At 46.2% G+C, this 27,136-nt stretch overlaps 8 non-coding genes and 2 pseudogenes across 8 annotated transcripts; all 10 read left to right on the top strand.

Annotated features, from left to right (window-relative positions):
- The first annotated feature begins 387 nt into the window (after positions 1 to 387).
- LOC130339606 (U2 spliceosomal RNA) lies at positions 388 to 605 on the top strand (annotated as a pseudogene).
- Positions 606 to 5,994: 5,389 nt separating this feature from the next.
- LOC130339586 (U2 spliceosomal RNA) lies at positions 5,995 to 6,180 on the top strand. Its single transcript, XR_008879931.1, has one exon. It is a non-coding gene; the product is annotated as a U2 spliceosomal RNA (small nuclear RNA).
- Positions 6,181 to 8,271: 2,091 nt separating this feature from the next.
- Positions 8,272 to 8,462, top strand: LOC130339643 (U2 spliceosomal RNA). The gene has a single exon (XR_008879972.1). It is a non-coding gene; the product is annotated as a U2 spliceosomal RNA (small nuclear RNA).
- Positions 8,463 to 10,543: 2,081 nt separating this feature from the next.
- Positions 10,544 to 10,734, top strand: LOC130339644 (U2 spliceosomal RNA). Its single transcript, XR_008879973.1, has one exon. It is a non-coding gene; the product is annotated as a U2 spliceosomal RNA (small nuclear RNA).
- Positions 10,735 to 12,814: 2,080 nt separating this feature from the next.
- On the top strand, positions 12,815 to 13,005 carry LOC130339645 (U2 spliceosomal RNA). The gene has a single exon (XR_008879974.1). It is a non-coding gene; the product is annotated as a U2 spliceosomal RNA (small nuclear RNA).
- Positions 13,006 to 13,148: 143 nt separating this feature from the next.
- Positions 13,149 to 13,297, top strand: LOC130339604 (U2 spliceosomal RNA; annotated as a pseudogene).
- A 5,458-nt stretch (positions 13,298 to 18,755) lies between these two features.
- Positions 18,756 to 18,941, top strand: LOC130339585 (U2 spliceosomal RNA). The gene has a single exon (XR_008879930.1). It is a non-coding gene; the product is annotated as a U2 spliceosomal RNA (small nuclear RNA).
- A 2,079-nt stretch (positions 18,942 to 21,020) lies between these two features.
- Positions 21,021 to 21,211, top strand: LOC130339581 (U2 spliceosomal RNA). The gene has a single exon (XR_008879928.1). It is a non-coding gene; the product is annotated as a U2 spliceosomal RNA (small nuclear RNA).
- A 2,096-nt stretch (positions 21,212 to 23,307) lies between these two features.
- LOC130339646 (U2 spliceosomal RNA) lies at positions 23,308 to 23,498 on the top strand. Its single transcript, XR_008879975.1, has one exon. It is a non-coding gene; the product is annotated as a U2 spliceosomal RNA (small nuclear RNA).
- Positions 23,499 to 25,593: 2,095 nt separating this feature from the next.
- Positions 25,594 to 25,784, top strand: LOC130339647 (U2 spliceosomal RNA). Its single transcript, XR_008879976.1, has one exon. It is a non-coding gene; the product is annotated as a U2 spliceosomal RNA (small nuclear RNA).
- Positions 25,785 to 27,136: the final 1,352 nt, after the last annotated feature.

Raw genomic sequence — 27,136 nt, forward strand, 5'->3', positions numbered from 1 at the left:
TGCTTACAGCTTCCCGTGGGTGTTGGTTTGATACCGTTTGGGGACAGCCAAGGAGGCATCTGCAGGCAACAAAGGTAGGTGTGTGCTTGTGTGTGTGTTTCCTATGCAGATCCTAAGCCCAGTGTCACATGCAAGTAGGAGGAGTAAGAAGGGTTCCTGGCAAATCCGGGTTATGGATTGCATTTAAAAAGGCCCCGTGGGAGTGCAATGGGCCCCTGTCTTGCTGCTTAGCAATAATGGTATGGGTTTAGGTTCTGCTGTGTGTACTGGTGGTTGACTGCCCCCCAGCCCAGAGTGTGCATGGAAAATTGTCTGGCAGCCTCCCTGACAGCAAGCAGTGATAGTGCCCATGAAGGGGACCTTGTTGGGCCCGCCCCTTTCACGGTTATCGCTTCTCGGCCTTTTGGCTAAGATCAAGTGTAGTATCTGCATTTGGTCTGGTCGGAAGGTGTCTGTGGTACCCCGCTTCTCGGCCTTGGGGGATTGTCTCTCCTTACGGAGGGACTTCACCCCCTTGCTGCTATTGGGGAGCGGGCTTAGTCCACAGACAACGGGTTGCGATCCCCCTGTCTCTGGGACCTTGTGTCTCAGAAGGCATTTTCGGTACGTTGAGCGTTACCTGTAGCTTCGGAAGCACCTAGGGTACCCCCGACCTCTGCCTTGGGTAAGGGTTCCGCTTTTATAGCGGGATTCCGAGCCCCTGCTGCTATTGGCGAAGGGGCTTAGTCCCTGGGTGTGGAAGATGCCGTTCTCCTGGGCTTTCCCCTCTGGGGAAATGTCGATGCGAAATACCATCCGCATAGAGGTGTCGGAGAGCCATCGTCAGTTGAAGAACCTCCGCTTCATTGCGGAGGTGATTCTTCTTGACTACTTCCGCCTCAATAGGGAGGACATCCTGTGTCTAAATGACCAGGAAAGCCGTGGCCTGTATACCGTCACCTTCACGGCCACGGCGTGTTGCGATAACATCTATGCAACCTTGTCTGGTGCGGACCAGAGGGACGATCGACTCGACGGTCTTTCGTTCCAGTTCCTCTATGGTGAGGAACATATACCGTTGGTGGTGGCTATGCACAGCCCTCATGTGACCACGGAGGATATAGCCACTTTTCTTCGGCGATACTGCGAAGAGGTGCGATTCGCAAACAAAATATTGAACTCCGTGCGGTTCTGGAACGGCAAGAGGAAGTTCTGGGTCAAGCTCCGTAAGGATCCCGGTGGTATTGGGGGTCTTTGCCATCCGCCCCCAAATTTTGCCATCGGGAGAGTTCGGGGCTTCCTGTTCTATCCTCAAATGCCTATGTATTGCCGAAATTGCTTGAGGTTTGGCCACACCCAGGAGACCTGCGGCGCGGAGCGTGTGATTCGCTGCAATAGGTGTGGCCAAGAAGGTCACATAGCCTCAAGATGTAGCCATACGATAAGGTGTAACCTCTGCGGAGAGGAAAATCATGATTTTAATTCCTGTCCCCATAAAGCAAAAACTACGATGGGTGGGTCAAGGCTGGGCCCACCCAAAGAGGGGACAGGACAAAAGACGTCCTTTTTTAAGATGCCCAAACCCCAGAAGGCAGGTACTGATGGGTCCAGGCCCAAGACCTCTGGTGCTCCATCGGGGGGCCCACCGGTGGTAGTGCTAGGGGGAGGCCATGGGGATTCCACGAAGCCCGGGCGGGTGATCGAGTTTACTGCCCGGGAAATTGAAAGACGTCGATCGACTTCCTACCTGGCTCAAGAGCCCGCCGAAACTTCTGAAGGGGGCTCACCTGTGGCGGGTGGCAGCCGACGGGCCTCGGTGGGGGCAGAGGTGGACCCAAAATTGCAGCATAAGCCAGGTACTGGCTTGGCCCAGGGTCGCCCTGCTCCGGACGAAGAGGCCCCGGTGAAAGCCCGCCGGAAGGGGAGCCAGGTGGCCAGGTCTGAGCCCGGTCCTGTTACTCCGCCTATACAGGACAGGGCCAAGAAGACAAGTGGCGCCAAACCAGGGTTTGCTGCCCCGCCAGCAGTGGACCCGGTGGGTAAAACTGGCCATCGTCGATCGATGGGGAAGTTGGAGCAACAGTCCTCAGCAACGCTTGCTGGGGAACAAGCGATGAAAACTTCCCAAGGTAGCGGCAAAGGTTCCGGAAAAGAGGCCTCACAGGCCCCTGTGCAGCAGTTCCAGTCGTCAAAAGATGAAAGAAGACGCAGATCCATCAGCCGGGGGCCAGAGATTACATCGAGTGAGAGCAACACAGAGGATATGGACAGCAGTATGACATTTAAAAGACAAAGAGAAGAAGAAGAGGAAGACATTCAAAGGAAAGCGGCGTGCCGTAGTTCGGACGAGAGCGAGCTCAGGGTCGGGGCATCATCGATCTCAAGCTCCGACCCTCAGAACATTAAGGAGCTGATGACCCCGCAGGCGGGGGATGACGGTACGCAGCTTATTATTGACTTTGATTCTCCAAGCACGGACTCTCCATAAACTATGCCTATCCCTGTAAAAATTGCCTCACTCAATGTGAGGTCCTTAAAGAGCCCTGATCGCAGGGCTGCTTTATTTTCTTATCTAGAGACATGTGACTTTGACCTTTGCCTGCTACAAGAATGTGGAATCCCTAGTAAAATGGACTATAAAGACTTAAAAGAAGACTGGAAGCTGGGCCCATCCATATGGTCCGGTGCAAATGACTGTCGTTCTGTGGGTGTTGGGCTGCTCTGCCGAGGCCAGTCCTTTTCTATTCATACAGTAACTGAGATTGTGCCTGGCAGAGCTCTTTTAATTCATCTATATTTTAATGGACTTTTAATTCGTGTTTTAAATGTGTATGCCCCTCCTGATAAACAGGAGCGGGCAGAACTATTTGAAATTTTACCACTGTTTTGTGTTGGGTCTTCCCCCCTGCTGGTGGGAGGTGATTTTAACTGCATACGTGATGGGGAACACCGGCAGGGTGGGGATATTAATCGTAAAGACCGCACTTCTTACCTGCTTAAAAATTTTATTGATGATTTTAACTTGAAAGATTGCTGGAAGGATCTCTTGCCGGAGGACCCGGGCGCCACATGGTCCAATGGAAGAGTGAGCTCCAGAATCGATTTTATTTTTTCCTCTAGAGCTTTTAAACCCCTGAAATGCACGCTCGAGCAGAATATCTTCTCTGATCATAAGCTCCTCTTGGTGGTCCTGGAGCTAGAGGGGGAGCAAAAAGCAAAAAGGGGCCTCTGGAGATTAAACACCACACTCCTAGAGGACCCTGAGATAAAAGAGGAGTTTGTGCGGACCTACCAGTGCTGGCAATCACAAAGAAAACCCCACGAGCCTATGCTGCACTGGTGGGAGGGCACCAAATCTAAAATCAGATTTTTTTTTATCAAAGCAGGTAAGAAGAAGGCAAAAATGGAAAAACAGTGGTTTTATGTTCTTAACATGCGTTTAAATGTACTTTTTAAATTGAAAGAAGCTGGTATGGATGTAGAAAATGATATTTTAAACCTTAAAACTGAAATAAAACATGCCATAGAAAAGAAAGGGAAACAAATCATTTTTAACTCACATGTGCAGCACCTGGAGGAGGGCGAGAAATGTTCCCGTTTCTTTTTTAAAAAAGTGATGAATAGGAGGGATATCATCCAAAACCTTGAGGGTGAATCCACTCCAAAAGGCATGTTAGATGCAGTTTTTAACTTCTACCAGCTTCTTTTTAATAAGAAAGATCTTAATCCATCCTTTTTAGAACATGTTCTTAATTCCCTTGATTTTAAGCTAGATGTTTTAGACCAGGAGGTTTTATCCCGTGATCTTAACTTAGATGAACTTTTATTTGTTTTTAAAAGTTTTTCTAGTGGGAAGGCCCCTGGGGAAGATGGTTTACCCATCGAATTTTATTTAGCTTTTTGGGATATTTTAAAGGATGATATGGTTTTATTGTATAAAGAAACTTTTATTGTTAATGAACTTCCCCCTTCCTGGAGGAGGGGGATTGTATCATTACTTTTTAAAAAGGGTGAAAAGGATATGCTAAAAAATTGGCGCCCCATCACACTTTTAAATGTCGATTATAAAGTTTTAGCCAAGTTATTAGCTGTCCGTTTTAAACCTTTTATTCATAAATTAATTCACCCAAATCAGGTTTGTGGGGTACCTGGAAGGTCTATAGCTGAATCCCTAAATATTTTAAGAGATGTTTTATGGTATTTTAAGGATAGAAATCAAACTGTAGCAATTTTATCCTTAGACTTTGAAAAAGCCTTTGATAGGGTCTCCCATGAATACCTGTTTTTAGTTCTTAAAAAGATGGCAGTGCCTGAAACGATTTTAAGCCGAATCATGCTTTTATACCGATCCTGTTTTAGTCAAGTCTCTGTTAATGGCTTTTTAACCAGCGGTGTTCCTCTTTTATCAGGTGTCAAACAGGGCTGCCCCCTGTCCCCACTCCTTTTTATTTGCGCAATCGAACCACTGATGGCCCTCCTCAGAAAAGACCGGGTAGTAAGAGGCGTACCGATACCTGGTGGAGGAGGGACCCATCTAAAGGTGTTGGGGTACATGGATGATGTCACCATACTGTGCCCGGACTCTCCATCCATGAGGGGGGCATTGAGGAACACCAGCTATTTCTGCGAGGTCTCTGGTTTTAAGCTAAACACAGATAAATGTGACTGTTTTTATATTGGCTCCTGGGATTCATCCATCACCCCAGGAGTCACAATGCAACAGGATCAAATTAAAGTTTTAGGTATTGTTTTTAACCAGGTCAATGATGGGAGCCCTAACTGGGATTCAGCTATAGCTAAGATGGAGAAGAAGATTTTAATGTGGAATCTTAGAAACCTTACCATGGAGGGGAAGATTTTAATAATAAAGATGGTTTTACTCCCTATTATGCTATACATTGCCATGGTATTTCCTCCATCTATTTTATACATTAAAAAAGTAACTAGAATTGTTTTTACTTTTTTATGGGGTTCAAAAATGGAGAAATTAAAGCGTGATTTTATGTACAAAAGTAAAGATAATGGCGGGAAAGATGTTCCTAACCTTTTTACTTTCTTTTACATAAAGTATTTCTGTTTCTGTTTTAAAATTATTAAATCCGATGGCATTTTTAGCTGCTTTTTAAGGTACGCTGCGAGCATGGTTTTTAAAAGATGGTTGCGCATCCCTCTGAACGCTCCGGTGCTTCTGTGTCCCCCAAAACATTATGTGGTGTTGGAAAAGACAGTCAGGCTCCTAGGTCTCCAAGATTTGGAGCCTGACATACTGGGGGACCAGAGAAAGGTATCAAAGGTCCTCAGGCGGAGTGAGGTTACCCTGGCAGTGTCCAATTTCACACAGGCAAGATCCAAAAAGGTATGGCGGAACGTGTACGGGAAGTTTCTGGCGAATGTACACAGGGATCTTGCCTGGGCAATCGTCCACCAGTGCCTCCCTACTCGTGAGTTCCAGCACAGGCGAGGACTGGTGGCGAGAGCCAAGTGCCCGAGAGATGGCTGCGGAGTGGACGAAACGGTGCTGCACATATTTTGGAACTGCCCTTTTGCACGGGAGCTTTGGAGGAAGGTAGGCCCACTTTTGAAGTGGGCCTGCGGCCTAAAAGATTTTAATCACGAATGTGTCTTTTACGGTCTTTTTAACTGCCCCAATTTTAAACAGCAGATGATCTGCTGGATGATTATTAATTGTTTTAAAAATGCCATCTGGAAAGTTAGGAACATCTTACTTTTTAAACATGATTTTATTGATGTTAAAAACTGTATAAAGCTGGCCCTGAGTGAGATGTACATCTATTACCTAAGAGACAAGAAACAGTTGGGGGCCAGCGAGGCAGCATCCATGTGGTGTCTGCCTCTATGGAACGAAATAACAATATAATCAGTTTTTATGACATTTGTATAATGTTTTATCCTGCCATTTTTATTTTTTCTCCTTTTATAACTGGTTTTATTATTTGTATTTTAAAACTTTTGTGAACCTTTTATTATTTTGCATTTTAAATTCTGTATGGTTTCTTATTTATTCAATAAAATTTTGTTGAAACCTTATCTGTTCTTATCAGTTTAATATCTGATACGTCCCCTATCTGGGGACCATATATTAAATGGATTTTTGAGAACGGGGGCCGATTTCGAAGCTTGCTTCCGTCGCCCTATGCATTGACCCGATATGGCAGTATCTTCGGGTACAGTGCACCACCCCCTTACAGGGTTAAAAAGAAAGATTCCTACTTTCATTGCTACCTGCTTGCTGGCTAGCCAGCTAGCCAGCCCTGTGGGCCTTGCTGCTGCTGCAGCCAAAAAACAAAAGGTGGTGCTGCTGCTGCTTCTGCTGCTTCTGCTTCTGCTTGTGTCTGGCCCCTGTTGGAGCGTCCAGGCACAGGACTTCTGCTGCTGCTGACTAAATGGCCTCCTTAATTGGATCATTTGAGTAGCCAGCACACCTGTGCAGGTAGGGCATGACATGATAGGCAGCTGCCTTGATAGCGGGTGGGTGCTGAATGTTCCTAATTGACAAAATAAGATTAATGCTTATGAAGAAATATAAAATCTCATCCCTTCCCCAATATCGCGCCACACCCCTACCCCTTAATTCCCTGGTTGAACGTGATGGACATATGTCTTTTTTCGACCGTACTAACTATGTAACTATGTAACATAACATGGGGGGGGGGGGGGGGTCTCCTGGCTGTTCACACAGGTGTGTCATTGCTGTACATTGACCATGCATTGCTTCTGTGGTATTGCAAAGGCAAAGACAAATGCTTCCAGCCATCCATTGCACTAATGGATTGGTCATCAGCTGGCTGTCTATGTCCCGCATCAATATAGACCAAAGTACAGAGGGTTAGGCTATGCTATTGTGCACCTACCTGATGCATCAGAAGGTGCGAGGCCCTTGCTAAATTCTGTGCACAGACTTTGAGATCTATGCTTTAGACTGTATCTAAACCTGCTCCAACATGGACTGACATTCTGGCCTACTTTCAGCCGATGCGACTTGTCTGTCGCTGAACAGTCGCTTTTTATGTATTCAGCACCTATGTATAATGTTGTAAAAATGCTCTAGAAGCTAAAGTCGCAGAAATGTCACACATATTTGGCCTGCAACTTTCTGTGCGACAAATTCAGACAGGAAAAATCAGTATAAATCCTTAGAAAATTATCCCCCAGTGTCTCCATCTGCTGGCGGTATTGAATAAGCATTGCTGCACTGATGGGGTATGCATTAGACGAAAAAAAAGAAGAAAAAGAAGAATAATACGCCCAGAAAAGAGGCGAAAAGGAGAAAAACGTAAAAAAACGTGAAAAAAAAGTAAGAGGAAGAGAAGGGAAAAAAAGGTGGAAATGGGTTTAAAAGTGATTTCGGCGGAGAAATATATATATATATATATATATATATATATATATATATATATATGCGCACACACACACATAGATATAAACGTATTCTCCGTTGAGATATTGCAGCCGCTGCTGTGTCCAGGCCCAGGAGCCTTAGCACTGTGCTGTGATGTCACTCAATACCACTGACATCACTAGGTGTAAACAACATCTCTCCTTTGCTGTGTATGTGACTATGGAGCTGTTTGGTGATGTCGTCTATTACGGCCTTCATAGAAGCAACAGGAGATTGTTGCATCCATCTTGAACCCTCAGAACTACAGTGCTATGATGTCACTCACTTCCACAGGCCTTGCAGAGTGTAAACAACAACAACCCAGCTTTGTTGTGTATGTAACCATAGGGATTTGTGATGTCACCTAGAACCTTCACAGCAGCGACAGCTTTATGAGGAGCATCAGCACTGCTCTGCCTGAGCAGAACCATCACCGCCATAGGTTGTCAAATAACCCGGATTTAACCCACACAGGTAAGTCCAATGGGGTGCAGGCATGTCCTCTATGCTTACAGCTTCCCGTGGGTGTTGGTTTGATACCGTTTGGGGACAGCCAAGGAGGCATCTGCAGGCAACAAAGGTAGGTGTGTGCTTGTGTGTGTGTTTCCTATGCAGATCCTAAGCCCAGTGTCACATGCAAGTAGGAGGAGTAAGAAGGGTTCCTGGCAAATCCGGGTTATGGATTGCATTTAAAAAGGCCCCGTGGGAGTGCAATGGGCCCCTGTCTTGCTGCTTAGCAATAATGGTATGGGTTTAGGTTCTGCTGTGTGTACTGGTGGTTGACTGCCCCCCAGCCCAGAGTGTGCATGGAAAATTGTCTGGCAGCCTCCCTGACAGCAAGCAGTGATAGTGCCCATGAAGGGGACCTTGTTGGGCCCGCCCCTTTCACGGTTATCGCTTCTCGGCCTTTTGGCTAAGATCAAGTGTAGTATCTGTTCTTATCAGTTTAATATCTGATACGTCCCCTATCTGGGGACCATATATTAAATGGATTTTTGAGAACGGGGGCCGATTTCGAAGCTTGCTTCCGTCGCCCTATGCATTGACCCGATATGGCAGTATCTTCGGGTACAGTGCACCACCCCCTTACAGGGTTAAAAAGAAAGATTCCTACTTTCATTGCTACCTGCTTGCTGGCTAGCCAGCTAGCCAGCCCTGTGGGCCTTGCTGCTGCTGCAGCCAAAAAACAAAAGGTGGTGCTGCTGCTGCTTCTGCTGCTTCTGCTTCTGCTTGTGTCTGGCCCCTGTTGGAGCGTCCAGGCACAGGACTTCTGCTGCTGCTGACTAAATGGCCTCCTTAATTGGATCATTTGAGTAGCCAGCACACCTGTGCAGGTAGGGCATGACATGATAGGCAGCTGCCTTGATAGCGGGTGGGTGCTGAATGTTCCTAATTGACAAAATAAGATTAATGCTTATGAAGAAATATAAAATCTCATCCCTTCCCCAATATCGCGCCACACCCCTACCCCTTAATTCCCTGGTTGAACGTGATGGACATATGTCTTTTTTCGACCGTACTAACTATGTAACTATGTAACATAACATGGGGGGGGGGGGGGGGTCTCCTGGCTGTTCACACAGGTGTGTCATTGCTGTACATTGACCATGCATTGCTTCTGTGGTATTGCAAAGGCAAAGACAAATGCTTCCAGCCATCCATTGCACTAATGGATTGGTCATCAGCTGGCTGTCTATGTCCCGCATCAATATAGACCAAAGTACAGAGGGTTAGGCTATGCTATTGTGCACCTACCTGATGCATCAGAAGGTGCGAGGCCCTTGCTAAATTCTGTGCACAGACTTTGAGATCTATGCTTTAGACTGTATCTAAACCTGCTCCAACATGGACTGACATTCTGGCCTACTTTCAGCCGATGCGACTTGTCTGTCGCTGAACAGTCGCTTTTTATGTATTCAGCACCTATGTATAATGTTGTAAAAATGCTCTAGAAGCTAAAGTCGCAGAAATGTCACACATATTTGGCCTGCAACTTTCTGTGCGACAAATTCAGACAGGAAAAATCAGTATAAATCCTTAGAAAATTATCCCCCAGTGTCTCCATCTGCTGGCGGTATTGAATAAGCATTGCTGCACTGATGGGGTATGCATTAGACGAAAAAAAAGAAGAAAAAGAAGAATAATACGCCCAGAAAAGAGGCGAAAAGGAGAAAAACGTAAAAAAACGTGAAAAAAAAGTAAGAGGAAGAGAAGGGAAAAAAAGGTGGAAATGGGTTTAAAAGTGATTTCGGCGGAGAAATATATATATATATATATATATATATATATATATGCGCACACACACACATAGATATAAACGTATTCTCCGTTGAGATATTGCAGCCGCTGCTGTGTCCAGGCCCAGGAGCCTTAGCACTGTGCTGTGATGTCACTCAATACCACTGACATCACTAGGTGTAAACAACATCTCTCCTTTGCTGTGTATGTGACTATGGAGCTGTTTGGTGATGTCGTCTATTACGGCCTTCATAGAAGCAACAGGAGATTGTTGCATCCATCTTGAACCCTCAGAACTACAGTGCTATGATGTCACTCACTTCCACAGGCCTTGCAGAGTGTAAACAACAACAACCCAGCTTTGTTGTGTATGTAACCAAAGGGATTTGTGATGTCACCTAGAACCTTCACAGCAGCGACAGCTTTATGAGGAGCATCAGCACTGCTCTGCCTGAGCAGAACCATCACCGCCATAGGTTGTCAAATAACCCGGATTTAACCCACACAGGTAAGTCCAATGGGGTGCAGGCATGTCCTCTATGCTTACAGCTTCCCGTGGGTGTTGGTTTGATACCGTTTGGGGACAGCCAAGGAGGCATCTGCAGGCAACAAAGGTAGGTGTGTGCTTGTGTGTGTGTTTCCTATGCAGATCCTAAGCCCAGTGTCACATGCAAGTAGGAGGAGTAAGAAGGGTTCCTGGCAAATCCGGGTTATGGATTGCATTTAAAAAGGCCCCGTGGGAGTGCAATGGGCCCCTGTCTTGCTGCTTAGCAATAATGGTATGGGTTTAGGTTCTGCTGTGTGTACTGGTGGTTGACTGCCCCCCAGCCCAGAGTGTGCATGGAAAATTGTCTGGCAGCCTCCCTGACAGCAAGCAGTGATAGTGCCCATGAAGGGGACCTTGTTGGGCCCGCCCCTTTCACGGTTATCGCTTCTCGGCCTTTTGGCTAAGATCAAGTGTAGTATCTGTTCTTATCAGTTTAATATCTGATACGTCCCCTATCTGGGGACCATATATTAAATGGATTTTTGAGAACGGGGGCCGATTTCGAAGCTTGCTTCCGTCGCCCTATGCATTGACCCGATATGGCAGTATCTTCGGGTACAGTGCACCACCCCCTTACAGGGTTAAAAAGAAAGATTCCTACTTTCATTGCTACCTGCTTGCTGGCTAGCCAGCTAGCCAGCCCTGTGGGCCTTGCTGCTGCTGCAGCCAAAAAACAAAAGGTGGTGCTGCTGCTGCTTCTGCTGCTTCTGCTTCTGCTTGTGTCTGGCCCCTGTTGGAGCGTCCAGGCACAGGACTTCTGCTGCTGCTGACTAAATGGCCTCCTTAATTGGATCATTTGAGTAGCCAGCACACCTGTGCAGGTAGGGCATGACATGATAGGCAGCTGCCTTGATAGCGGGTGGGTGCTGAATGTTCCTAATTGACAAAATAAGATTAATGCTTATGAAGAAATATAAAATCTCATCCCTTCCCCAATATCGCGCCACACCCCTACCCCTTAATTCCCTGGTTGAACGTGATGGACATATGTCTTTTTTCGACCGTACTAACTATGTAACTATGTAACATAACATGGGGGGGGGGGGGTCTCCTGGCTGTTCACACAGGTGTGTCATTGCTGTACATTGACCATGCATTGCTTCTGTGGTATTGCAAAGGCAAAGACAAATGCTTCCAGCCATCCATTGCACTAATGGATTGGTCATCAGCTGGCTGTCTATGTCCCGCATCAATATAGACCAAAGTACAGAGGGTTAGGCTATGCTATTGTGCACCTACCTGATGCATCAGAAGGTGCGAGGCCCTTGCTAAATTCTGTGCACAGACTTTGAGATCTATGCTTTAGACTGTATCTAAACCTGCTCCAACATGGACTGACATTCTGGCCTACTTTCAGCCGATGCGACTTGTCTGTCGCTGAACAGTCGCTTTTTATGTATTCAGCACCTATGTATAATGTTGTAAAAATGCTCTAGAAGCTAAAGTCGCAGAAATGTCACACATATTTGGCCTGCAACTTTCTGTGCGACAAATTCAGACAGGAAAAATCAGTATAAATCCTTAGAAAATTATCCCCCAGTGTCTCCATCTGCTGGCGGTATTGAATAAGCATTGCTGCACTGATGGGGTATGCATTAGACGAAAAAAAAGAAGAAAAAGAAGAATAATACGCCCAGAAAAGAGGCGAAAAGGAGAAAAACGTAAAAAAACGTGAAAAAAAAGTAAGAGGAAGAGAAGGGAAAAAAAGGTGGAAATGGGTTTAAAAGTGATTTCGGCGGAGAAATATATATATATATATATATATATATATATATATATGCGCACACACACACATAGATATAAACGTATTCTCCGTTGAGATATTGCAGCCGCTGCTGTGTCCAGGCCCAGGAGCCTTAGCACTGTGCTGTGATGTCACTCAATACCACTGACATCACTAGGTGTAAACAACATCTCTCCTTTGCTGTGTATGTGACTATGGAGCTGTTTGGTGATGTCGTCTATTACGGCCTTCATAGAAGCAACAGGAGATTGTTGCATCCATCTTGAACCCTCAGAACTACAGTGCTATGATGTCACTCACTTCCACAGGCCTTGCAGAGTGTAAACAACAACAACCCAGCTTTGTTGTGTATGTAACCAAAGGGATTTGTGATGTCACCTAGAACCTTCACAGCAGCGACAGCTTTATGAGGAGCATCAGCACTGCTCTGCCTGAGCAGAACCATCACCGCCATAGGTTGTCAAATAACCCGGATTTAACCCACACAGGTAAGTCCAATGGGGTGCAGGCATGTCCTCTATGCTTACAGCTTCCCGTGGGTGTTGGTTTGATACCGTTTGGGGACAGCCAAGGAGGCATCTGCAGGCAACAAAGGTAGGTGTGTGCTTGTGTGTGTGTTTCCTATGCAGATCCTAAGCCCAGTGTCACATGCAAGTAGGAGGAGTAAGAAGGGTTCCTGGCAAATCCGGGTTATGGATTGCATTTAAAAAGGCCCCGTGGGAGTGCAATGGGCCCCTGTCTTGCTGCTTAGCAATAATGGTATGGGTTTAGGTTCTGCTGTGTGTACTGGTGGTTGACTGCCCCCCAGCCCAGAGTGTGCATGGAAAATTGTCTGGCAGCCTCCCTGACAGCAAGCAGTGATAGTGCCCATGAAGGGGACCTTGTTGGGCCCGCCCCTTTCACGGTTATCGCTTCTCGGCCTTTTGGCTAAGATCAAGTGTAGTATCTGTTCTTATCAGTTTAATATCTGATACGTCCCCTATCTGGGGACCATATATTAAATGGATTTTTGAGAACGGGGGCCGATTTCGAAGCTTGCTTCCGTCGCCCTATGCATTGACCCGATATGGCAGTATCTTCGGGTACAGTGCACCACCCCCTTACAGGGTTAAAAAGAAAGATTCCTACTTTCATTGCTACCTGCTTGCTGGCTAGCCAGCTAGCCAGCCCTGTGGGCCTTGCTGCTGCTGCTGCTGCTGCTGCAGCCAAAAAACAAAAGGTGGTGCTGCTGCTGCTTCTGGATCGCTTCTCGGCCTTTTGGCTAAGATCAAGTGTAGTATCTGCATTTGGTCTGGTCGGAAGGTGTCTGTGGTACCCCGCTTCTCGGCCTTGGGGGATTGTCTCTCCTTACGGAGCGACTTCACCCCCTTGCTGCTATTGGGGAGCGGGCTTAGTCCACAGACAACGGGTTGCGATCCCCCTGTCTCTGGGACCTTGTGTCTCAGAAGGCATTTTCGGTACGTTGAGCGTTACCTGTAGCTTCGGAAGCACCTAGGGTACCCCCGACCTCTGCCTTGGGTAAGGGTTCCGCTTTTATAGCGGGATTCCGAGCCCCTGCTGCTATTGGGGAAGGGGCTTAGTCCCTGGGTGTGGAAGATGCCGTTCTCCTGGGCTTTCCCCTCTGGGGAAATGTCGATGCGAAATACCATCCGCATAGAGGTGTCGGAGAGCCATCGTCAGTTGAAGAACCTCCGCTTCATTGCGGAGGTGATTCTTCTTGACTACTTCCGCCTCAATAGGGAGGACATCCTGTGTCTAAATGACCAGGAAAGCCGTGGCCTGTATACCGTCACCTTCACGGCCACGGCGTGTTGCGATAACATCTATGCAACCTTGTCTGGTGCGGACCAGAGGGACGATCGACTCGACGGTCTTTCGTTCCAGTTCCTCTATGGTGAGGAACATATACCGTTGGTGGTGGCTATGCACAGCCCTCATGTGACCACGGAGGATATAGCCACTTTTCTTCGGCGATACTGCGAAGAGGTGCGGTTCGCAAACAAAATCTTGAACTCCGTGCGGTTCTGGAACGGCAAGAGGAAGTTCTGGGTCAAGCTCCGTAAGGATCCCGGTGGTATTGGGGGTCTTTGCCATCCGCCCCCAAATTTTGCCATCGGGAGAGTTCGGGGCTTCCTGTTCTATCCTCAAATGCCTATGTATTGCCGAAATTGCTTGAGGTTTGGCCACACCCAGGAGACCTGCGGCGCGGAGCGTGTGATTCGCTGCAATAGGTGTGGCCAAGAAGGTCACATAGCCTCAAGATGTAGCCATTCGATAAGGTGCAACCTCTGCGGAGAGGAAAATCACGATTTTAATTCCTGTCCCCATAAAGCAAAAACTACGATGGGTGGGTCAAGGCTGGGCCCACCCAAAGAGGGGACAGGACAAAAGACGTCCTTTTTTAAGATGCCCAAACCCCAGATGGCAGGTACTGATGGGTCCAGGCCCAAGACCTCTGGTGCTCCATCGGGGGGCCCACCGGTGGTAGTGCTAGGGGGAGGCCATGGGGATTCCACGAAGCCCGGGCGGGTGATCGAGTTTACTGCCCGGGAAATTGAAAGACGTCGATCGACTTCCTACCTGGCTCAAGAGCCCGCCGAAACTTCTGAAGGGGGCTCACCTGTGGCGGGTGGCAGCCGACGGGCCTCGGTGGGGGCAAAGGTGGACCCAAAATTACAGCATAAGCCAGGTACTGGCTTGGCCCAGGGTCGCCCTGCTCCGGACGAAGAGGCCCCGGTGAAAGCCCGCCGGAAGGGGAGCCAGGTGGCCAGGTCTGAGCCCGGTCCTGTTACTCCGCCTATACAGGACAGGGCCAAGAAGACAAGTGGCGCCAAACCAGGGTTTGCTGCCCCGCCAGCAGTGGACCCGGTGGGTAAAACTGGCCATCGTCGATCGATGGGGAAGTTGGAGCAACAGTCCTCAGCAACGCTTGCTGGGGAACAAGCGATGAAAACTTCCCAAGGTAGCGGCAAAGGTTCCGGAAAAGAGGCCTCACAGGCCCCTGTGCAGCAGTTCCAGTCGTCAAATGATGAAAGAAGACGCAGATCCATCAGCCGGGGGCCAGAGATTACATCGAGTGAGAGCAACACAGAGGATATGGACAGCAGTGTGACATTTAAAAGACAAAGAGAAGAAGAAGAGGAAGACATTCAAAGGAAAGCGGCGTGCCGTAGTTCGGACGAGAGCGAGCTCAGGGTCGGGGCATCATCGATCTCAAGCTCCGACCCTCAGAACATCAAGGAGCTGATGACCCCGCAGGCGGGGGATGACGGTACGCAGCTTATTATTGACTTTGATTCTCCAAGCACGGACTCTCCATAAACTATGCCTATCCCTGTAAAAATTGCCTCACTCAATGTGAGGTCCTTAAAGAGCCCTGATCGCAGGGCTGCTTTATTTTCTTATCTAGAGACATGTGACTTTGACCTTTGCCTGCTACAAGAATGTGGAATCCCTAGTAAAATGGACTATAAAGACTTAAAAGAAGACTGGAAGCTGGGCCCATCCATATGGTCCGGTGCAAATGACTGTCGTTCTGTGGGTGTTGGGCTGCTCTGCCGAGGCCAGTCCTTTTCTATTCATACAGTAACTGAGATTGTGCCTGGCAGAGCTCTTTTAATTCATCTATATTTTAATGGACTTTTAATTCGTGTTTTAAATGTGTATGCCCCTCCTGATAAACAGGAGCGGGCAGAACTATTTGAAATTTTACCACTGTTTTGTGTTGGGTCTTCCCCCCTGCTGGTGGGAGGTGATTTTAACTGCATACGTGATGGGGAACACCGGCAGGGTGGGGATATTAATCGTAAAGACCGCACTTCTTACCTGCTTAAAAATTTTATTGATGATTTTAATTTGAAAGATTGCTGGAAGGATCTCTTGCCGGAGGACCCGGGCGCCACATGGTCCAATGGAAGAGTGAGCTCCAGAATCGATTTTATTTTTTCCTCTAGAGCTTTTAAACCCCTGAAATGCACGCTCGAGCAGAATATCTTCTCTGATCATAAGCTCCTCTTGGTGGGCCTGGAGCTAGAGGGGGAGCAAAAAGCAAAAAGGAGCCTCTGGAGATTAAACACCACACTCCTAGAGGACCCTGAGATAAAAGAGGAGTTTGTGCGGACCTACCAGTGCTGGCAATCACAAAGAAAACCCCACGAGCCTATGCTGCACTGGTGGGAGGGCACCAAATCTAAAATCAGATTTTTTTTTATCAAAGCAGGTAAGAAGAAGGCAAAAATGGAAAAACAGTGGTTTTATGTTCTTAACATGCGTTTAAATGTACTTTTTAAATTGAAAGAAGCTGGTATGGATGTAGAAAATGATATTTTAAACCTTAAAACTGAAATAAAACATGCCATAGAAAAGAAAGGGAAACAAATCATTTTTAACTCGCATGTGCAGCACCTGGAGGAGGGCGAGAAATGTTCCCGTTTCTTTTTTAAAAAAGTGATGAATAGGAGGGATATCATCCAAAACCTTGAGGGTGAATCCACTCCAAAAGGCATGTTAGATGCAGTTTTTAACTTCTACCAGCTTCTTTTTAATAAGAAAGATCTTAATCCATCCTTTTTAGAACATGTTCTTAATTCCCTTGATTTTAAGCTAGATGTTTTAGACCAGGAGGTTTTATCCCGTGATCTTAACTTAGATGAACTTTTATTTGTTTTTAAAAGTTTTTCTAGTGGGAAGGCCCCTGGGGAAGATGGTTTACCCATCGAATTTTATTTAGCTTTTTGGGATATTTTAAAGGATGATATGGTTTTATTGTATAAAGAAACTTTTATTGTTAATGAACTTCCCCCTTCCTGGAGGAGGGGGATTGTATCATTACTTTTTAAAAAGGGTGAAAAGGATATGCTAAAAAATTGGCGCCCCATCACACTTTTAAATGTCGATTATAAAGTTTTAGCCAAGTTATTAGCTGTCCGTTTTAAACCTTTTATTCATAAATTAATTCACCCAAATCAGGTTTGTGGGGTACCTGGAAGGTCTATAGCTGAATCCCTAAATATTTTAAGAGATGTTTTATGGTATTTTAAGGATAGAAATCAAACTGTAGCAATTTTATCCTTAGACTTTGAAAAAGCCTTTGATAGGGTCTCCCATGAATACCTGTTTTTAGTTCTTAAAAAGATGGCAGTGCCTGAAACGATTTTAAGCCGAATCATGCTTTTATACCGATCCTGTTTTAGTCAAGTCTCTGTTAATGGCTTTTTAACCAGCGGTGTTCCTCTTTTATCAGGTGTCAAACAGGGCTGCCCCCTGTCCCCACTCCTTTTTATTTGCGCAATCGAACCACTGATGGCCCTCCTCAGGAAAGACCGGGTAGTAAGAGGCGTACCGATACCTGGTGGAGGAGGGACCCATCTAAAGGTGTTGGGGTACATGGATGATGTCACCATACTGTGCCCGGACTCTCCATCCATGAGGGGGGCATTGAGGAACACCAGCTATTTCTGCGAGGTCTCTGGTTTTAAGCTAAACACAGATAAATGTGACTGTTTTTATATTGGCTCCTGGGATTCATCCATCACCCCAGGAGTCACAATGCAACAGGATCAAATTAAAGTTTTAGGTATTGTTTTTAACCAGGTCAATGATGGGAGCCCTAACTGGGATTCAGCTATAGCTAAGATGGAGAAGAAGATTTTAATGTGGAATCTTAGAAACCTTACCATGGAGGGGAAGATTTTAATAATAAAGATGGTTTTACTCCCTATTATGCTATACATTGCCATGGTATTTCCTCCATCTATTTTATACATTAAAAAAGTAACTAGAATTGTTTTTACTTTTTTATGGGGTTCAAAAATGGAGAAATTAAAGCGTGATTTTATGTACAAAAGTAAAGATAATGGCGGGAAAGATGTTCCTAACCTTTTTACTTTCTTTTACATAAAGTATTTCTGTTTCTGTTTTAAAATTATTAAATCCGATGGCATTTTTAGCTGCTTTTTAAGGTACGCTGCGGGCATGGTTTTTAAAAGATGGTTGCGCATCCCTCTGAACGCTCCGGTGCTTCTGTGTCCCCCAAAACATTATGTGGTGTTGGAAAAGACAGTCAGGCTCCTAGGTCTCCAAGATTTGGAGCCTGACATACTGGGGGACCAGAGAAAGGTATCAAAGGTCCTCAGGCGGAGTGAGGTTACCCTGGCAGTGTCCAATTTCACACAGGCAAGATCCAAAAAGGTATGGCGGAACGTGTACGGGAAGTTTCTGGCGAATGTACACAGGGATCTTGCCTGGGCAATCGTCCACCAGTGCCTCCCTACTCGTGAGTTCCAGCACAGGCGAGGACTGGTGGCGAGAGCCAAGTGCCCGAGAGATGGCTGCGGAGTGGACGAAACGGTGCTGCACATATTTTGGAACTGCCCTTTTGCACGGGAGCTTTGGAGGAAGGTAGGCCCACTTTTGAAGTGGGCCTGCGGCCTAAAAGATTTTAATCACGAATGTGTCTTTTACGGTCTTTTTAACTGCCCCAATTTTAAACAGCAGATGATCTGCTGGATGATTATTAATTGTTTTAAAAATGCCATCTGGAAAGTTAGGAACATCTTACTTTTTAAATATGATTTTATTGATGTTAAAAACTGTATAAAGCTGGCCCTGAGTGAGATGTACATCTATTACCTAAGAGACAAGAAACAGTTGGGGGCCAGCGAGGCAGCATCCATGTGGTGTCTGCCTCTATGGAACGAAATAACAATATAATCAGGTTTTATGACATTTGTATAATGTTTTATCCTGCCATTTCTATTTTTTCTCCTTTTATTACTGGTTTTATTATTTGTATTTTAAAACTTTTGTGAACCTTTTATTATTTTGCATTTTAAATTCTGTATGGTTTCTTATTTATTCAATAAAATTTTGTTGAAACATTATCTGTTCTTATCAGTTTAATATCTGATACGTCCCCTATCTGGGGACCATATATTAAATGGATTTTTGAGAACGGGGGCCGATTTCGAAGCTTGCTTCCGTCGCCCTTTGCATTGACCCGATATGGCAGTATCTTCGGGTACAGTGCACCACCCCCTTACAGGGTTAAAAAGAAAGATTCCTACTTTCATTGCTACCTGCTTGCTGGCTAGCCAGCTAGCCAGCCCTGTGGGCCTTGCTGCTGCTGCAGCCAAAAAACAAAAGGTGGTGCTGCTGCTGCTTCTGCTGCTTCTGCTTCTGCTTGTGTCTGGCCCCTGTTGGAGCGTCCAGGCACAGGACTTCTGCTGCTGCTGACTAAATGGCCTCCTTAATTGGATCATTTGAGTAGCCAGCACACCTGTGCAGGTAGGGCATGACATGATAGGCAGCTGCCTTGATAGCGGGTGGGTGCTGAATGTTCCTAATTGACAAAATAAGATTAATGCTTATGAAGAAATATAAAATCTCATCCCTTCCCCAATATCGCGCCACACCCCTACCCCTTAATTCCCTGGTTGAACGTGATGGACATATGTCTTTTTTCGACCGTACTAACTATGTAACTATGTAACATAACATGGGGGGGGGGGGTCTCCTGGCTGTTCACACAGGTGTGTCATTGCTGTACATTGACCATGCATTGCTTCTGTGGTATTGCAAAGGCAAAGACAAATGCTTCCAGCCATCCATTGCACTAATGGATTGGTCATCAGCTGGCTGTCTATGTCCCGCATCAATATAGACCAAAGTACAGAGGGTTAGGCTATGCTATTGTGCACCTACCTGATGCATCAGAAGGTGCGAGGCCCTTGCTAAATTCTGTGCACAGACTTTGAGATCTATGCTTTAGACTGTATCTAAACCTGCTCCAACATGGACTGACATTCTGGCCTACTTTCAGCCGATGCGACTTGTCTGTCGCTGAACAGTCGCTTTTTATGTATTCAGCACCTATGTATAATGTTGTAAAAATGCTCTAGAAGCTAAAGTCGCAGAAATGTCACACATATTTGGCCTGCAACTTTCTGTGCGACAAATTCAGACAGGAAAAATCAGTATAAATCCTTAGAAAATTATCCCCCAGTGTCTCCATCTGCTGGCGGTATTGAATAAGCATTGCTGCACTGATGGGGTATGCATTAGACGAAAAAAAAGAAGAAAAAGAAGAATAATACGCCCAGAAAAGAGGCGAAAAGGAGAAAAACGTAAAAAAACGTGAAAAAAAAGTAAGAGGAAGAGAAGGGAAAAAAAGGTGGAAATGGGTTTAAAAGTGATTTCGGCGGAGAAATATATATATATATATATATATATATATATATATATGCGCACACACACACATAGATATAAACGTATTCTCCGTTGAGATATTGCAGCCGCTGCTGTGTCCAGGCCCAGGAGCCTTAGCACTGTGCTGTGATGTCACTCAATACCACTGACATCACTAGGTGTAAACAACATCTCTCCTTTGCTGTGTATGTGACTATGGAGCTGTTTGGTGATGTCGTCTATTACGGCCTTCATAGAAGCAACAGGAGATTGTTGCATCCATCTTGAACCCTCAGAACTACAGTGCTATGATGTCACTCACTTCCACAGGCCTTGCAGAGTGTAAACAACAACAACCCAGCTTTGTTGTGTATGTAACCAAAGGGATTTGTGATGTCACCTAGAACCTTCACAGCAGCGACAGCTTTATGAGGAGCATCAGCACTGCTCTGCCTGAGCAGAACCATCACCGCCATAGGTTGTCAAATAACCCGGATTTAACCCACACAGGTAAGTCCAATGGGGTGCAGGCATGTCCTCTATGCTTACAGCTTCCCGTGGGTGTTGGTTTGATACCGTTTGGGGACAGCCAAGGAGGCATCTGCAGGCAACAAAGGTAGGTGTGTGCTTGTGTGTGTGTTTCCTATGCAGATCCTAAGCCCAGTGTCACATGCAAGTAGGAGGAGTAAGAAGGGTTCCTGGCAAATCCGGGTTATGGATTGCATTTAAAAAGGCCCCGTGGGAGTGCAATGGGCCCCTGTCTTGCTGCTTAGCAATAATGGTATGGGTTTAGGTTCTGCTGTGTGTACTGGTGGTTGACTGCCCCCCAGCCCAGAGTGTGCATGGAAAATTGTCTGGCAGCCTCCCTGACAGCAAGCAGTGATAGTGCCCATGAAGGGGACCTTGTTGGGCCCGCCCCTTTCACGGTTATCGCTTCTCGGCCTTTTGGCTAAGATCAAGTGTAGTATCTGTTCTTATCAGTTTAATATCTGATACGTCCCCTATCTGGGGACCATATATTAAATGGATTTTTGAGAACGGGGGCCGATTTCGAAGCTTGCTTCCGTCGCCCTTTGCATTGACCCGATATGGCAGTATCTTCGGGTACAGTGCACCACCCCCTTACAGGGTTAAAAAGAAAGATTCCTACTTTCATTGCTACCTGCTTGCTGGCTAGCCAGCTAGCCAGCCCTGTGGGCCTTGCTGCTGCTGCAGCCAAAAAACAAAAGGTGGTGCTGCTGCTGCTTCTGCTGCTTCTGCTTCTGCTTGTGTCTGGCCCCTGTTGGAGCGTCCAGGCACAGGACTTCTGCTGCTGCTGACTAAATGGCCTCCTTAATTGGATCATTTGAGTAGCCAGCACACCTGTGCAGGTAGGGCATGACATGATAGGCAGCTGCCTTGATAGCGGGTGGGTGCTGAATGTTCCTAATTGACAAAATAAGATTAATGCTTATGAAGAAATATAAAATCTCATCCCTTCCCCAATATCGCGCCACACCCCTACCCCTTAATTCCCTGGTTGAACGTGATGGACATATGTCTTTTTTCGACCGTACTAACTATGTAACTATGTAACATAACATGGGGGGGGGGGGGTCTCCTGGCTGTTCACACAGGTGTGTCATTGCTGTACATTGACCATGCATTGCTTCTGTGGTATTGCAAAGGCAAAGACAAATGCTTCCAGCCATCCATTGCACTAATGGATTGGTCATCAGCTGGCTGTCTATGTCCCGCATCAATATAGACCAAAGTACAGAGGGTTAGGCTATGCTATTGTGCACCTACCTGATGCATCAGAAGGTGCGAGGCCCTTGTTAAATTCTGTGCACAGACTTTGAGATCTATGCTTTAGACTGTATCTAAACCTGCTCCAACATGGACTGACATTCTGGCCTACTTTCAGCCGATGCGACTTGTCTGTCGCTGAACAGTCGCTTTTTATGTATTCAGCACCTATGTATAATGTTGTAAAAATGCTCTAGAAGCTAAAGTCGCAGAAATGTCACACATATTTGGCCTGCAACTTTCTGTGCGACAAATTCAGACAGGAAAAATCAGTATAAATCCTTAGAAAATTATCCCCCAGTGTCTCCATCTGCTGGCGGTATTGAATAAGCATTGCTGCACTGATGGGGTATGCATTAGACGAAAAAAAAGAAGAAAAAGAAGAATAATACGCCCAGAAAAGAGGCGAAAAGGAGAAAAACGTAAAAAAACGTGAAAAAAAAGTAAGAGGAAGAGAAGGGAAAAAAAGGTGGAAATGGGTTTAAAAGTGATTTCGGCGGAGAAATATATATATATATATATATATATATATATATATATATATGTATATATATATGCGCACACACACACATAGATATAAACGTATTCTCCGTTGAGATATTGCAGCCGCTGCTGTGTCCAGGCCCAGGAGCCTTAGCACTGTGCTGTGATGTCACTCAATACCACTGACATCACTAGGTGTAAACAACATCTCTCCTTTGCTGTGTATGTGACTATGGAGCTGTTTGGTGATGTCGTCTATTACGGCCTTCATAGAAGCAACAGGAGATTGTTGCATCCATCTTGAACCCTCAGAACTACAGTGCTATGATGTCACTCACTTCCACAGGCCTTGCAGAGTGTAAACAACAACAACCCAGCTTTGTTGTGTATGTAACCAAAGGGATTTGTGATGTCACCTAGAACCTTCACAGCAGCGACAGCTTTATGAGGAGCATCAGCACTGCTCTGCCTGAGCAGAACCATCACCGCCATAGGTTGTCAAATAACCCGGATTTAACCCACACAGGTAAGTCCAATGGGGTGCAGGCATGTCCTCTATGCTTACAGCTTCCCGTGGGTGTTGGTTTGATACCGTTTGGGGACAGCCAAGGAGGCATCTGCAGGCAACAAAGGTAGGTGTGTGCTTGTGTGTGTGTTTCCTATGCAGATCCTAAGCCCAGTGTCACATGCAAGTAGGAGGAGTAAGAAGGGTTCCTGGCAAATCCGGGTTATGGATTGCATTTAAAAAGGCCCCGTGGGAGTGCAATGGGCCCCTGTCTTGCTGCTTAGCAATAATGGTATGGGTTTAGGTTCTGCTGTGTGTACTGGTGGTTGACTGCCCCCCAGCCCAGAGTGTGCATGAAAAATTGTCTGGCAGCCTCCCTGACAGCAAGCAGTGATAGTGCCCATGAAGGGGACCTTGTTGGGCCCGCCCCTTTCACGGTTATCGCTTCTCGGCCTTTTGGCTAAGATCAAGTGTAGTATCTGTTCTTATCAGTTTAATATCTGATACGTCCCCTATCTGGGGACCATATATTAAATGGATTTTTGAGAACGGGGGCCGATTTCGAAGCTTGCTTCCGTCGCCCTATGCATTGACCCGATATGGCAGTATCTTCGGGTACAGTGCACCACCCCCTTACAGGGTTAAAAAGAAAGATTCCTACTTTCATTGCTACCTGCTTGCTGGCTAGCCAGCTAGCCAGCCCTGTGGGCCTTGCTGCTGCTGCAGCCAAAAAACAAAAGGTGGTGCTGCTGCTGCTTCTGCTGCTTCTGCTTCTGCTTGTGTCTGGCCCCTGTTGGAGCGTCCAGGCACAGGACTTCTGCTGCTGACTAAATGGCCTCCTTAATTGGATCATTTGAGTAGCCAGCACACCTGTGCAGGTAGGGCATGACATGATAGGCAGCTGCCTTGATAGCGGGTGGGTGCTGAATGTTCCTAATTGACAAAATAAGATTAATGCTTATGAAGAAATATAAAATCTCATCCCTTCCCCAATATCGCGCCACACCCCTACCCCTTAATTCCCTGGTTGAACGTGATGGACATATGTCTTTTTTCGACCGTACTAACTATGTAACTATGTAACATAACATGGGGGGGGGGGGGGGGGGGGGTCTCCTGGCTGTTCACACAGGTGTGTCATTGCTGTACATTGACCATGCATTGCTTCTGTGGTATTGCAAAGGCAAAGACAAATGCTTCCAGCCATCCATTGCACTAATGGATTGGTCATCAGCTGGCTGTCTATGTCCCGCATCAATATAGACCAAAGTACAGAGGGTTAGGCTATGCTATTGTGCACCTACCTGATGCATCAGAAGGTGCGAGGCCCTTGCTAAATTCTGTGCACAGACTTTGAGATCTATGCTTTAGACTGTATCTAAACCTGCTCCAACATGGACTGACATTCTGGCCTACTTTCAGCCGATGCGACTTGTCTGTCGCTGAACAGTCGCTTTTTATGTATTCAGCACCTATGTATAATGTTGTAAAAATGCTCTAGAAGCTAAAGTCGCAGAAATGTCACACATATTTGGCCTGCAACTTTCTGTGCGACAAATTCAGACAGGAAAAATCAGTATAAATCCTTAGAAAATTATCCCCCAGTGTCTCCATCTGCTGGCGGTATTGAATAAGCATTGCTGCACTGATGGGGTATGCATTAGACGAAAAAAAAGAAGAAAAAGAAGAATAATACGCCCAGAAAAGAGGCGAAAAGGAGAAAAACGTAAAAAAACGTGAAAAAAAAGTAAGAGGAAGAGAAGGGAAAAAAAGGTGGAAATGGGTTTAAAAGTGATTTCGGCGGAGAAATATATATATATATATATATATATATATATATATATATATATATATGCGCACACACACACATAGATATAAACGTATTCTCCGTTGAGATATTGCAGCCGCTGCTGTGTCCAGGCCCAGGAGCCTTAGCACTGTGCTGTGATGTCACTCAATACCACTGACATCACTAGGTGTAAACAACATCTCTCCTTTGCTGTGTATGTGACTATGGAGCTGTTTGGTGATGTCGTCTATTACGGCCTTCATAGAAGCAACAGGAGATTGTTGCATCCATCTTGAACCCTCAGAACTACAGTGCTATGATGTCACTCACTTCCACAGGCCTTGCAGAGTGTAAACAACAACAACCCAGCTTTGTTGTGTATGTAACCAAAGGGATTTGTGATGTCACCTAGAACCTTCACAGCAGCGACAGCTTTATGAGGAGCATCAGCACTGCTCTGCCTGAGCAGAACCATCACCGCCATAGGTTGTCAAATAACCCGGATTTAACCCACACAGGTAAGTCCAATGGGGTGCAGGCATGTCCTCTATGCTTACAGCTTCCCGTGGGTGTTGGTTTGATACCGTTTGGGGACAGCCAAGGAGGCATCTGCAGGCAACAAAGGTAGGTGTGTGCTTGTGTGTGTGTTTCCTATGCAGATCCTAAGCCCAGTGTCACATGCAAGTAGGAGGAGTAAGAAGGGTTCCTGGCAAATCCGGGTTATGGATTGCATTTAAAAAGGCCCCGTGGGAGTGCAATGGGCCCCTGTCTTGCTGCTTAGCAATAATGGTATGGGTTTAGGTTCTGCTGTGTGTACTGGTGGTTGACTGCCCCCCAGCCCAGAGTGTGCATGGAAAATTGTCTGGCAGCCTCCCTGACAGCAAGCAGTGATAGTGCCCATGAAGGGGACCTTGTTGGGCCCGCCCCTTTCACGGTTATCGCTTCTCGGCCTTTTGGCTAAGATCAAGTGTAGTATCTGTTCTTATCAGTTTAATATCTGATACGTCCCCTATCTGGGGACCATATATTAAATGGATTTTTGAGAACGGGGGCCGATTTCGAAGCTTGCTTCCGTCGCCCTATGCATTGACCCGATATGGCAGTATCTTCGGGTACAGTGCACCACCCCCTTACAGGGTTAAAAAGAAAGATTCCTACTTTCATTGCTACCTGCTTGCTGGCTAGCCAGCTAGCCAGCCCTGTGGGCCTTGCTGCTGCTGCAGCCAAAAAACAAAAGGTGGTGCTGCTGCTGCTTCTGCTGCTTCTGCTTCTGCTTGTGTCTGGCCCCTGTTGGAGCGTCCAGGCACAGGACTTCTGCTGCTGCTGACTAAATGGCCTCCTTAATTGGATCATTTGAGTAGCCAGCACACCTGTGCAGGTAGGGCATGACATGATAGGCAGCTGCCTTGATAGCGGGTGGGTGCTGAATGTTCCTAATTGACAAAATAAGATTAATGCTTATGAAGAAATATAAAATCTCATCCCTTCCCCAATATCGCGCCACACCCCTACCCCTTAATTCCCTGGTTGAACGTGATGGACATATGTCTTTTTTCGACCGTACTAACTATGTAACTATGTAACATAACATGGGGGGGGGGGGGGGGGGGGTCTCCTGGCTGTTCACACAGGTGTGTCATTGCTGTACATTGACCATGCATTGCTTCTGTGGTATTGCAAAGGCAAAGACAAATGCTTCCAGCCATCCATTGCACTAATGGATTGGTCATCAGCTGGCTGTCTATGTCCCGCATCAATATAGACCAAAGTACAGAGGGTTAGGCTATGCTATTGTGCACCTACCTGATGCATCAGAAGGTGCGAGGCCCTTGCTAAATTCTGTGCACAGACTTTGAGATCTATGCTTTAGACTGTATCTAAACCTGCTCCAACATGGACTGACATTCTGGCCTACTTTCAGCCGATGCGACTTGTCTGTCGCTGAACAGTCGCTTTTTATGTATTCAGCACCTATGTATAATGTTGTAAAAATGCTCTAGAAGCTAAAGTCGCAGAAATGTCACACATATTTGGCCTGCAACTTTCTGTGCGACAAATTCAGACAGGAAAAATCAGTATAAATCCTTAGAAAATTATCCCCCAGTGTCTCCATCTGCTGGCGGTATTGAATAAGCATTGCTGCACTGATGGGGTATGCATTAGACGAAAAAAAAGAAGAAAAAGAAGAATAATACGCCCAGAAAAGAGGCGAAAAGGAGAAAAACGTAAAAAAACGTGAAAAAAAAGTAAGAGGAAGAGAAGGGAAAAAAAGGTGGAAATGGGTTTAAAAGTGATTTCGGCGGAGAAATATATATATATATATATATATATATATATATATGCGCACACACACACATAGATATAAACGTATTCTCCGTTGAGATATTGCAGCCGCTGCTGTGTCCAGGCCCAGGAGCCTTAGCACTGTGCTGTGATGTCACTCAATACCACTGACATCACTAGGTGTAAACAACATCTCT

The sequence above is a fragment of the Hyla sarda genome, unplaced genomic scaffold (assembly GCF_029499605.1).
Source record: "Hyla sarda isolate aHylSar1 unplaced genomic scaffold, aHylSar1.hap1 scaffold_546, whole genome shotgun sequence".
Lineage (NCBI taxonomy): Eukaryota > Metazoa > Chordata > Amphibia > Anura > Hylidae > Hyla > Hyla sarda.